At 44.2% G+C, this 14,436-nt stretch overlaps 1 long non-coding RNA gene across 1 annotated transcript in view; it reads right to left on the bottom strand.

Annotated features, from left to right (window-relative positions):
* Window positions 1-1,411: 1,411 nt before the first annotated feature.
* Window positions 1,412-14,436, bottom strand: part of LOC138368221 (uncharacterized) — a 57,111-nt gene continuing 44,086 nt past the window's right edge. Inside the window, exon 3 of the long non-coding RNA XR_011229542.1 lies at window positions 1,412-1,508. This is a non-coding gene — a long non-coding RNA (uncharacterized lncRNA). The remainder of the gene's footprint in view (window positions 1,509-14,436) is intronic.

A 14,436-nucleotide genomic window follows, 5' to 3' on the forward strand; every position in this document is an offset into this window, starting at 1 on the left:
AGCGTCACGACAGTGTTCTGAGTGTGTTGATGGTGAATGTATATAGTGTGTGACAGTGTATAGTGTGTAAATAGATTGCATATATACATAAATTAGCATGATACATAGTAAATATGTGCTGCATATGTGTACACAAGTGTCATGCACGTAACACAGTGTCTTCGGACATTTCGGGTGTTTTACTGCCATAGTATACGTGTTCACTATACATAGGATTAGCATGTAAAAACAAATAAAATTTATTTGGAACTGTGCGAAAAAAATGAACAAAAATATATTCACGGCAACTCGTGCGCCCCGCCCCCAGCGCCCTACTGGCCCCGGGAGCGTACATCACGGGCAAACAGGGAATGATGACATCACGCCCCAACTTACGGACCCCATAGCAGCCAAAGTAAGTACAAGTTCGATTCTTTTTCTACATACCCATACTGAGGGAAGGGTTTCTGACACTTTAAAAGGAAAAAATATTTTTTTCCAGAGAATTTATTTCCTGTGCATTGCGGGGGTGTCATATTTGGAGGCAACGCAGTTAAGGGGTTAAAGAATTCTGACAAAGAAAGAGATCTAGGGGTGGTTCTAGATAGAAAACTATCACCTGAGGACCACATAAAGAATATTGTGCAAGGAGCCTATGCTATGCTTTCTAACTTCAGAATTGCATTTAAATACATAGATGGCGATATACTAAAGAAATTGTTCATGACTTTTGTTAGGCCAAAGCTAGAATATGCAGCGGTTGTGTGGTGCCCATATCTTAAAAAGCACATCAACAAACTGGAAAAGGTGCAAAGACATGCTACTAAGTTGCTCCCAGAACTGAAGGGCAAGAGCTACGAGGAGAGGTTAGAAGCATTAAACATGCCAAAACTAGAAGACAGAAGAAAAAGAGGTGATATGATCACTACGTACAAAATAGTAACAGGAATTGATAAAATCGACAGGGAAGATTTCCCGAGACCTGGCACTTCAAGAACAAGAGGTCATAGATTTAAACTAGCTAAACACAGATGCCGAAGAAATATAAGAAAATTCACCTTCGCAAATAGAGTGGTAGACGGTTAGAACAAGTTAAGTGAGAAGGTGGTGGAGGCCAAGACCGTCAGTAGTTTCAAAGCGTTATATGACAAAGAGTGCTGGGAAGACGGGACACCACGAGCGTAGCTCTCATCCTGTAACTACACTTAGGTAATTACACATAGGTAATTACACACACACACACACACACACACACGTATGGGTGTGTTTTATGTAAAATAACACGAGTATCAACACTTCGAAGTGTCTTCTGCAGTCATTACATTTAAATTACATTAAATTTATTCATTAAATTCATAAATGAATTTCACACTACAGTATAAAGTTTGACACACTATTACACTACAGGAAAATAAACAGGAAATATTAACAATCGTACCTAATATACACTGAAGTATATCCACATTGTTTTCATCAGTCCAGAAATCATTTGTAGGGAAGTCTTCCCTAAATGCTCTTTCAATCTCCTCCTGAACGAAGAAACATTAACATTAATTTAGGAGAAATCTGTAAATGATGCTACAGTAATAAGGAATGGAGTACACTTATGTATCTTATTACATTGTGTCCTCACTTGAAGGAACTATATAGGGCGAGGCCGATTTGTTCTGTATGTCGGCCCCAGACTGTCTCGCACCTCCATGTCAAAAAAACAAAATCTTACATCCATTATAAACTAAACAAAAATCACAAAATCTATTTGTTATGTATTTATCATTTTGAACATGGCACATGATAGAACCATCATTAGTGAACAATTCCTTAACAAAATCATAACTATGTGGCTATTAATGGAGGCCACAAATATAATGTAATCGCCTGGATTTACATACGCTAACTGTATCAGTCTTGGTATAAATATTCATAAAAAATCCATTTATTATGAATTCTTCACTTTCATTGTGGCATTTGACAGAGCATTCACAAACAATTTGGTAAACAAATGTTACATTTATGAACATTATTAATCCTTAAACTGTGCAAAACTACATATGACGTTTCGTGTAACTGACGCAAAAGTGTGCATCACTGTATATATAGTTTTGGAGTACTACACAAGGTTTAAACGGTCTGCGGATACATTGGGTTCACATCACCTTCCTCAGGGCTCATGTAAACAGACACCATTTAAAAATAAAAATCGTGGGCAACATTCCTGGGTGTGAGAGCCTCAGTACTGAGTAAGCCACTAAGGCTGGCACACACAGCATGAGCTCACAGCATTGCTGTTCAGCTTGTGACCACAGTATCGCCTAAAAAAACAGCGTTGAATGTAATGAAACACCATTTTCTAGGTGAGACCCGGAGGCTCCCTGGAGCTTACTGGGCTGATATGCTAATGTCATACTTTGGCATCAGTCATGTGTATGGAGTTCAGTGGGCCTACCAGGGATCACGAGCCAGAACGTGGCTCCCCTCAGAGAGGCATGGGGAGCAATGGCCTATAGAAACCACTGTGTGGTTGGAAGCATTCTATGTTTGCCATCGACCGGGTCAGGCACCCAGAAAGGTAAGCATCCCAAAACAAACCCCTATTCTGATAAAAATTTTGCTAAGAAAATTTTGCTTTGAAAAGTACAGGAACCCCCACCTCTTCGAGGTGGGGGGTTCCTGTACCCACCGAAGTGGGTGAGGTCCACCTCGAGGCGTCTGAACGTCCGCCAAAGCCAACGGAAGGAAGCAGCGTCTGTTGTCCATTCCGTGGACAGGGGAACGAAACGAGACAGGCCATCGGCCAAGACGTTGGACACTCCCCACACGTGAACTGCCAGGAGAGCCAAACCCCCGAGAACTCAGCAGACAAGTCACCCGAAGCGACCAGCCCCAAAGAGCCAAGGACCGCATCGAACCTTACTCAGTTCAAGCAATGAACCACCAGGGAGCAGTCTGAATAGAGCCAGATTGTCGACCCGTGGGCGACCCGAACCCTCCGAAGAGCAAACCACACTGCCGCGAACTCCCGCACCGTGCTGTGGGGTCGACGAAAGGACGGACCCCACTGTCCCTGGCCGGCCTGGTGAGCACCGGCCCCAAATCCCCAGCGAGAGACGACGTGTCCGTAAACACATCGAGACAGGGCTCGGGCAGGCGCCAAGGCACTGAACCCCGAAAAACCCGAAGAGGAGGCCGGCGACGCAGCGGCCGACACAAGGTCCCTGGGGGACAAACCCAGTGATCGCGAGAGAGAGGCGGAAGAGACACCTCCGAAGGAACCAGAATAGCTGTCGAAGCCAAACCCGACCCGGTGGGTACACCAACATCTTGAAGCTCAAGCTCCTATACAAACCCTCGAGCAACCGCAGGGTGACCCGGGTGACCCCAGAAACAGGCTCAAGCGAGACCGCAGCCGCAGGAGAGATTCCGGAGTTAGAGACAAGAAAGCAATCCGCGAATCCCACACAAGACCCAGCCATGTCCGAACCTGGGAGAGAACCAGATGGGACTTCCTTCAGTTCACCAAGAACCTGAACCCGGCGAGCTGGGAAAGAACCAAATCCTGGCTAGCTAGCAGACAAAAGGACCGGCTGGGAGTCCAGACCAGCCAGTCGTCAAGGTAGGCCAACACCCGAACACCTAACAAACACAGATGGGCCAAAATGACCCATGTAAGGCGTGTGAACACACGAGGTGCCAGATTCAACCCGAACGAGAGACACCGAAAACAGGAACCTTGACGCCCCACAACAAAACCGAGCAAGTCCCTGAACCCCGGATGAATCGAGACGTGCCAATAAGCATCCCGGAGGTCCAGACTCCATCCAAGAATCTGGCTGCAAAAGGAGCCAAACCTGGGACAACGTAGTCATCTGAGAGGAGGGGCAATGAACCCTGTGGCCCACCACAACAAGCGGAACCCCGAGCCCTGGCATGACCCCTCCAGGAAGGCCCCCCCCCGCAACCCCCACAGAACCAACTAGTCAGACATGGGATGGCAACTGGCCGAAGCAGCCTGAATATACTGTGACATGGCCGAAGGAGCAAAAAGCAGAGGACAAAAAGGCGAAGACAACCCAAGAGCCAGGGCCCAGGCTGATTCCTGAGAGGAGGCAAGCACCGCCTGCCGACACGCGAGCTGGGAAGCGTAAAACAGGGAAACCGCATCCCGCAAGATCGGCGCAAACATCTTCAACAAGGCAGCTGACGCGCGAGCCGCCGAGCCCAAGGCACTGGACCCCGGAACAGCCCCGAGCGCCCCCACATTCTTCCCAAACCAGTTCAAAGACAGCTCCAGGAGGGAAAAAGAAGCGCAAGGCCGAAGCCAAGAGGCCCGAGCACGCAAATCCTCTGCTACCTGCGCAGCCGAAAGGGAGGGAACCTGCACATGGAGCTGTAGAACACCAACATCCCGGGGAAGGGCAGGAGCAAACAAGCACTCATTGAGATGCTCAAGGTCGACCCCCAGGAAAACCTGAACCACTGTCAAAGCCTCGCGTCACTCAAGCGTGCGGGAACGACAAAAAGAATGCCAAGCCTCCAAAGTGAATACAGGACAGTCCGCCAGCCAGGACGACTCCGGAACCTTGTAACAGACCCAGAAAGATAACGAAGTTCCAAACCTGAAAGACGACTGATCCATCACCGAGGCATAATCCGGGTCACGCAGTAGGTAAGCCGCCAGGGCTACCAGCACCGTAGACGGTTGGATGCGGGAAGCCGAAAACCTCCGGAAAGACGGAACCAACGCGCCCGAGGGAACACGGAACCGAACCTGGGGAGGGGCAGACACCAAATCCAACTCATACACAGAGGGGAGAAAAGTGAACCCTATTCCTTGTAACAATAAGCCCCGCTCCGAGGGTAGAAAAACCCAGGCAGGGTCCAGTGGGGCCCAAGGCCCCCCAAGTCAGCCCCTCCCCAGCCCCAGGATCTCCTTCCTTGGAACCTGGGGCAGAGTCATTTCCCCAGAGCACTGGCCCCTAAAGAAAAGGCCGGCGCAGCCAAGTAAGCCGAACAAAAGGGGGCCCACTGGTCAGACCCAGAGGCTTCGGCAGGGAGATCAGACTCGAATGCCTCCGTCGCCACACCAGAAGTAGCATCCCCGAGACTACCCGAGACTCAAGACCATCTAAACCCTGCCCTGACTCCGACACTCTCAGATGCTTTGGAGCCGGAAGCAGGGGGGTAGGGGGGAGGGACCAGAACGAATCACAACAGGGAAAGGACGAGGGGGCGCGGACTGAACCAAGGACGAAGCGACCCCCACCCCCAAGTTCGGGTCCCTATAGGCAAAACGGGGCAGCCTCAGGGCATCTGGGTGAGCAACCAACCTAGCACGTTGCAACAACCTAAAGCACACATGCAATGCCTGTGCCACCCGTGCCATAGAATATCATCATGAGATTGGGTAAACCGAGTCACCAGCAAGCAACAGTAATCTCAGGACTCTGGGTGGAAAGTGTCACCGACCCAACAGGCAGCGTGACGGAGGCAAAAACCATGAGGGTCGCCTTGAGTCAAGAGGACCGAGCAGCCCTCGAACTCGCACGAAGCTAGGGGGGACTCCGGGGACACATCCATCGGACCCACGCACCCCCTAGGGGGTTTTCAAGAGTCCTGAGTGTTTAAGAACTCACTCCCAGGTAATCCCAGGCAGGGTAATGCTAACCGGAACCTACAAATACCGAACAACTTTCTAAAAGCTGAACCCCAGGGACGTGTACACTCACGGGGACCTAGCAGAAGGCACCACCAGAAAAGAACCATGCACAGGTCAGGCACAAAGGGGCATACAAGGCCCCCCACCACTAGGCAAAAACAGAAAGAAAAACAAAACCCCGCAAGAGGACAATGCACCTCAACGAACACAGCTGGCCACTGTGAATGGTGAAAACAAGCTGTGCAGTGCCCTGTGCCCCGCACCAAACTGCCTCTTACCCTAAGGTAAACAAGGAAGACAAAACCCCCAAACACCCAAAGGGTGGCCGAAAAACCGAGCACAAATACGGCCCAGCAGAAGTAGGCCCCAAGGAACTTGTGGAAGGTGGCCCCCAAGCTCTAAGGGCAGTACTTACAGGGTACCTAGGGATTATAACCCTAGGCGCATGCAGCCTGAGTACTGTAGAATTACTCCTGGCTCTCGCACCCCTGGAAGAAAGCCACCATACTCAAAGCATAGTGCTGGAAACTCTGGAGCCAAGCACACTACCTCCGCCTCTAGCATCAGCCTTAGAACTGAAGGGTGGATAGCCGGCGCAGAGGTCTGGGGCCCCTTCCCCCCCTCCCGGGGAGGAGGAAGCTGCGCAGACAGCATCGCCGCGACTTGTGACATCATGCTCGTTTGCTCATTTCTTTTAGGGGAGTTTTATCCACTTGTTCGGCTTTTCGTACCAATATTTTCACCAGAATAGGGGTTTGTTTTGGGATGCTTATCTTTCTGGGTGCCTGACCCGGTCAATGGCAGACATAGAATGCTTCCAACCCAACCCGTTCTCACACAAGACAGCACATATATGACTTAATGCTTAAAGTCAATATGTTGAATATGAATTAGTAAATATGTGATATATTACCAGTTACTTTTTTTCCAAGGCCCAAACTCTTCCTCACGTACCAACTTGCGTCTCACAGTACCCGTCCGTCAACCTAGATAGCAGAATAGTCGTGATTGGTTCAATTATAAGGAAAATTGTACTTTTCAGGTCCCACATGGGTTGTGAAATTTACCTACTATTGTCCATGCTCTTAGAATATTATAGATCAGCTACTTCCTATTGAAGGTTCGTAGTTTTGTTTTGAGAAATATTAGTTGTTCTTAGTAAATTATAATAAGCACAAAAAAATTATTACATAGAATAACAGTCCTTCACCAATCAATATTATATACCATAGTTGGTGCTTTACAAATCTTTAAAGGATGTTTTGTAGGAACCCTAACAGAAAACGATGGTTCATTGGAATGTCTATGGGGTAAACTACTCTAAACAGGATGGTATTGTGTCTACTATACCAACTACAGGATCGGTATATTGTCCACTACCACCTGTTAGGTGAGTAAGGGGTGCAATACCACCCACGGGATGGGTATGAGGGTCACATCCACCCAGAGGATGAGTATGGGGATCACATCCACCCACAGGAAGGGTATGGGGTCCAATACCACCCACAGGATGAGTATGGCGTCCACTACAACCCACAGGATGGGTATGGGGCTCCAACCACCCATAGAATGGGTATGGGGCTCCAACCACCCATAAAATGGGTATGGGGTCCAATAACACCCACTGGATGTGTATATGGCGTCCATTGCCGCGTGTCGAGCTCGAAAACCGCAGCATTCATCTCAGAACCATGCCTATTTCACGCAGATTCCTTAATAAACGTAAAAGTTTTATATGTCACAAGAAAGATAGAAATATAAGCTTCATTCTAAATACCTTACCATGGGCATATTTAAATTTAAACCGAAGATACGTGTACTTTTATAATAGCCGAGCTCCGACCCCGGACAGATCGATCGACCGAGCAACTCTCTCTCAGAACAATGTTTATTTCACGTGAATTCGTTAGTAAACATATATGTTTTATATGTCTCAAGAAAGACAGACATATAAGCTTCACTTTAAACACTTTACTATAGACATATTTAAATTTCTAATGAAGATTATTGTATTTTAAAAATTACGGAGCTCCCACCCCGTACAGACTGAACGACAGAGCAACTCTCTCTCAGATCAATGTTTATTTCACGTAAATTCGTTAATAAACACAAATGTTTTATAAGTCTTAAGCAAGATAGAAATAAGAGCTTCATTTTAAATACATTACAATAGACATATTTATAGCTCAAGTGAAGATACATATGTTTTTATAGTAGCGCTCAGTAGCTTGTCGGGCATGGAGTGCAGACGCCTACGCACTTGCCGATATATTGTATAATTAACAAAGATACGCTAATAAAGCCTAAAATCTTATATGCCTCCAGAAAGACCGATATATGAACATTATTATAATTGCACCAAATGAAATATATCATGTTCGAGAACAAAGATATATCAATTTTAAATTAAGTTTCGACTCTCTCTCGGGTGAGAGAGATGGGGCGACTCTCGCCCCATCTATTGGAGATTCTGTGCACTAAATACCCAAAGCTACTCAAACCCTCCTAGCATTATTTAAGTAATGAAGTAATATGGTATATTTACTCACTATAATGTGGGTGCTGAATGCAGAACATGAGAAAACATATATTTACTCCAAACTAATATAATTTCATTATGAAATAAGTAGCATCAAAGGAAGTCGATGGTCCAAGCAGCAATGTTGTGGAGCGACTTATCCAAGATATATCGTTGTTTGGAAAGTGTTTGTTGGCATATCCAGTTGTCGCACTTCTCTGCTCAAATTATCACAAATTTAAATTATAATGTTAACAAGTAGAATACGTATTTTTAATAAAATCTAACATAACTAGCCAGCAAACATTTAACATTAATTAAAAAATATATGTTTGGAAGTTAAATCGACTTCATAGGACAATGTTTTTGTTATATATACTCGTTATTCGTTGACATGCGTTCGCTACTTAAACTACCATGTACTGATGTAAAATCTCCCATGTCTCTTCGCTCATCTCACCGAACCCTACAGGCTCTGTGATATATTGTTTAATTAATTGAGATTCACAAATAAAGCTAATAATTGTATATGTTATCAAAAAGGCAGAGCTTAGTTTAGTTCATTTATTATGCACTCCATACCCATCCTATGGACGATAGTGGAGTGTTACAGAGGCACATAATGGGCTCAGGGAATGAGCCCCACAATTCATATAGCCAAGCAAGTTATAATCTTGATAAGCTAGTTACAAAAGTCAATGCACATTGTCACATCAACAATGGGCTCGAGTCCGACCACAAGTACAGTTAATAATTAAAGCAACTGACATATATGGAGGGCTAGTGTCACAATTGATATGTTTATCCTACACATAACCCCCTCTCCCCCATCCAATGGGCAGGGGTGGATAGGTTACAATCAAGTCGTTTTTTGCGTTTTATTCAGAGATTAGATCTTATTGGGTGAGGAAAGATATTCATATTTTAAAGAAGGCTTCTTGGCTGATGCTCTCCATTGGTGGAAAATATACAACCTTTTGAAAATCAATGTTAGTTTGATCTAGATATTGTAATTAACGAAAGTATTTATGTCATCTGAAAGGTAGAAATATAGGCTACATTTAAAATCCTTTGTCATAAATATAACTGAAGTGAAAACGAAGATATATGCGTTTTGATAGTTACTTGATGGCTTGCTCTGAGAGTGTGAAGCCCTGCACACCAGCCAATAAATTGTATAATTAGTTTCCATATATTTTAATTAATCTTAAAAATCTATATGTCAGAAGAAAGGAAGATGTAGCCGTTAATGTGACAACATTTAAAAATATATATATCTTAAGTTAAATAAATAATACCACCTTATTGCCGGTGTCCGGACACATGAAAATTACCTAGGTATCAGTATCCAGCCAGGCGGGGATCACAGGCTGCACAATACTGATAAAATTATATAATGCACTACTTGTGGTCCATCTCGAACCCATTTATGATGTGACGACTTATAGTGAATTTTGTAACTAGCTCATCAAGATTGTAACTTGCTTAGCTAAATGAATTGTGGGGTTCGGTCCATTCATTTTCTTTCTTTATTATGCACCCCATAATACACATCCCGTGGGCGGTGGTGTAAAGGATTACAGAGGCACATAATCGGTTCAGGAACTGAACCCTCTAGTTCGTTTAGCTAAGCAAATAACAATCTGTTGACGCTAGTTACAAAATTATTAATGTACACATACTTATGCATACATGTACATATTCATACGTATACATATATACATACACATACATATTTAATCACCACCACAAATACACACATCAGTAATCTTTTGTGTCACAAGTGATTCAACAAGAGGCTCACAACAGTCACTATACAAGGCACTTTACATTTATGGTGAGTCACACAGTTACTAGTCTTGCTGCACACCCACCCAACTGGGCGGCAGCTTTACAGTCATGTGCTCCACACCCACCCAACTGGGCGGCAGCTTTACAGTCATGTGCTCCACACCCACCCAACTGGGCGGCAGCTTTACAGTCATGTGCTCCACACCCACCCAAATGGGCGGCAGCTTTACAGTCATGTGCACCACACCCACCCAACTGGGCGGCTGCTTTACAGTCATGTGCTCCACACCCACCCAACTGGGCGGCAGCTTTACAGTCATGTGTATGCATTACCTACAGTAAGCAAATTTTGGATACTTCGCTAAGATTTCGAGCAGCACATCATTATGAATGAAGTACTTACACATTTCATGGACACTATTGATGTTGTTATCTTTAAATTCCGCGATTTTTCACATTCCATTATATAATGACGCAAAGTATGCGAATAGTTCTGCTGACAGAGTTTACATTTAGTCAAATCTACATCATCAGATGTTACAAACTTCCAGAGGTACTTGTAGCTGAGCCTAAACCTAGCAGTGGTAACATCTAGAAGTCTGCTAACATTATTGGATGACCCATAGACGAGCGATTCATCAAAGTTTATACAATATTGTGAAATTGACAGTCAGTGTAGTAACATAAATTGGTAAATCATAAATATTGTAAGTTAAGAATCTGATGCATGTGTGTGTGTAGGGAGGGGCGGGGGTTATACCCTTGGTAAGCGAGAGTGGAAAGTAACCTTAGACGTACTGCGGTCAATGTGTGGGGGGGGGGGGGGGAGGGGGAGGGAGGGTGGGAGAGTCAAATCCACCCTCCAACATCTGGACATAGTACCACCAGCCTCCACAACACTCCATCAGCCTCCAGCTGATGCTTGTAGAGGCCTCATCTAACCTCACTTATGTCACACATTAACCTACAGTTCCTGTGATATTTAAACTCCTCATCACAGTGGCGTCTCACCAATATAAACTGTATTGGATTTTGTCTCGAAATAGCTATATGCTGGCTGGACGTGTATGTATGTATGTATGTATGTATGTATGTATGTATGTATGTATGTATGTATGTATGTATGTATGTATGTATGTACGTATGCATGTATGAATGGATAGATGGATGGATGTATGTATGTACGCATGCATGCATGTATGTATGCATGTATGTATGTATGTATGTATGTATGTATGTATGTATGCATGCATGCATGCATGCATGCATGCATGAATGTATGTATGTATGTATGTATGTATGTATGTATGTATGTATGAATGGATAGATGGATGGATGTATGTATGTACGCATGTATGTATGTATGTATGTATGTATGTATGTATGTATGTATGTATGTATGTATGCATGTATGTATGTATGTATGTATGTATGTATGTATGTATGGATAGATGGATGGATGTATGTATGTACGCATGCATGTATGTATGTATGTATTTATATATGCATGTATATACGCATGTATTTATATACGCATGTATGTATGTATGTATGTATGCATGCATGTATGTATGTATGTATGTATGTATGTATGTATGTATGTATGTATGTATGTATGTATGTATGTATGTATGCATGTATGTATGTATGTTTGTATGTATGTATGTATGTATGTATGGATAGATGGATGGATGTATGTATGTACGCATGCATGTATGTATGTAATGTATGTATGTATGTATTTATATATGCATGTATATACGCATGTATTTATATACGCATGTATGTATGTATGTATGCATGCATGTATGTATGTATGTATGTATGTATGTATGTATGTATGTATGTATGTATGTATGTATGTATGTATGTATATATGTATGTATGTATGAATGGATGTACGCATGCATGTATGTATGTATGTATGTATGTATGTATGTATGTATGTATGTATTCCCAATCACGTTAAAGACTCCTCCTCTATCATCCAATTAAAAAGAAAAACAACTATGTACTAAATAATCAACTCCTTGTAACTTTAATTATGCTGACCTTCCTGTCTGTATTCAGACTGAGCCTACCATCATTATAGGTGATTATAACGCTAGACATAGGAATATTGGTAATTCGCAGTTCAGTAATCGTAACGGCAACTAGTGTCACTATTAGGTAGTCACGATGATGCACAGATTGTGGGTGACCTTGAACCGACGCATATCTACGGAGGTATTCCTGATCTATGTCTCGGTTTCAACGTCTCCCACACCGTGTGCGCCTCGTCAATAGTGCCAGATATGGCGTCTGATCATCTGGCCATATTAGCCACTGTAAGCATTGGCAGTTCTATCCTCCCCGGTGGAGTGTTCAAGCGGAAGAGGCTGGCTGTGCCCATCGATCAACGAGACAATCTTGTTGCTCATGTGTCAGAATGGTACAGTTCATCTGAGCCTTCATCAGTTGAAGATTTTAACAATGAGCTCACAGGTACTATCAACCAGTTTATAGAATCACTTGATCCATCGTCCAGGCCACGTAACCCAAATTACACTGGTCATAGCACTTATGTTTATTATAATGATTCTAAATTGCAGACACTAAAACGCACTGCCAGAATAATTGGACTAGCTTGTAGAAGGACCCGCACTGCTGAAATGCTTCGGCTCTTTCAAGCGGCTCTGGCTAAGGCCAGGGAACGTATGGTGGAGCTGAGGCAGACAGACTGGGAAACTTTTGTCCGTGGTCTCAATTCTCACACGCCACTAAGTCGGGCATGGAAGGATATCAACAAGATCAAAGGGAAAAATGCTGCAGAGATCTCGTACCCTAATCCTCTGCACAGAGCAAATGAGCTTGTTGATGCTTGGGCCACGACTTCCAGCTTTGACAGTCTTCCTCTACCCTCACAGAATGAATTAAATGATAGATATACTGATAGGGCAAGGCTCCTTGACTTCATGCTTCATCAAGAGGATGACTGTGACATGCTTTTACTGAATACGAACTAGATTCTGCTCTACATAAAGGCAAAGCTACATCACCCGGGGAGGATGGAGTTACTGACGGCATACTGCATATGCTTCTGCTAGTTCCAGGGAATACCTTTCTTCAATTGTATAATATGAGCTATGTAACTGGGGAGCTTCCTAAGTCATGGACCAACAGTGTTATTATTCCCATTCCTAAACCTCACCAGCCGAGTGCTTTTCGCCCAATCTCCCCTCACTAGTTGTCTCTATAAGTGTCTTGAGAGGATGGTGCTCAACCGTCTCCTTTACAAAATTATTAATATGTTGTCTCCCCAGATATATGGCTTTATGCATGGAAAGAGTGTACATCACTGTATTACCACATTCCTCACCCTGCATACTGATAGGTCATACACCACTTTCCTAGATCTTAAGTCAGCCTTTGACATTGCTAACCCACACGTCATTCTGAGAGAACTTGCTAAAATAAATGTTGGAGGATGGCTTCTACGGTGGATAAGAGGCTATCTATCCAACAGGAAGTCATCTGTACTGTTCCATGGGCATAGGAGTGTAACGAGATTTTTTGAACTTGGCACTCCACAGGGAGGTGTCCTCAGTCCTACTCTGTTCAATGTGTTAATCAGTGCACTTTTAAACTTTGTAACTAGAAGGTCCAGCGAACACATCATTAGCTATGTGGATGATATACTGATCCACACCAATGGGTATACCAACACCCAAAATGTTCTGAACTCTGTATTGTCCACATGTCAGGAACTATGCTTAGTCATCTCAGTAGAGAAAACAAAGATCCTGAACCGACACCCACCCAGACGGGGTGGGGCCGATCGCAAAATGCAGTTGGATGATGGCTCTCTGCTCGACTAGTTACCAGATACAAATACCTTGGTCTTGAGGTTCTACTGTACCGCAATGTTTAGCCAGACTGGGTCGCCAATGTAGAGAGAGGCTCCGTGCTCTCAAGGCTGTGGCAGGCTGTGGCAGGCAAACACAACTGTACTGTACAGTGTTATATATTTATTTCAATTTGAACAATTTTTAACATTAAAGGATACCTGGTTGATGGGGTTCTGGGAGTTCTTCTACTCCCCAAGCCCGGCCCGAGGCCAGGCTTGACTTGTGAGAGTTTGGTCCACTAGGCTGTTGCTTGGAGCGGCCCGCAGGCCCACATACCCACCACAGCCCGGTTGGTCCGGCACTTCTTGGAGGAATAAATCTAGTTTCCTCTTGAAAATGTCCCCGGTTGTTCCGGCAATATTTCTTATGCTTGCTGGGAGGACGTTGAACAACCGCGGACCTCTGATGTTTATACAGTGTTCTCTGATTGTGCCTATGGCACCTCTGCTCTTCACTGGTTCTATTCTACATTTTCTTCCATATCGTTCACTCCAGTACGTTGTTATTTTACTGTGTAGATTTGGTACTTGGCCCTCCAGTATCTTCCAGGTGTATATTATTTGATATCTCTCTCGTGTTCTTTCTAGTGAGTACATTTGGAGGGC

This window comes from Procambarus clarkii, chromosome 3, assembly GCF_040958095.1.
Source record: "Procambarus clarkii isolate CNS0578487 chromosome 3, FALCON_Pclarkii_2.0, whole genome shotgun sequence".
In the NCBI taxonomy this organism is placed as follows: Eukaryota; Metazoa; Arthropoda; class Malacostraca; order Decapoda; family Cambaridae; genus Procambarus; species Procambarus clarkii.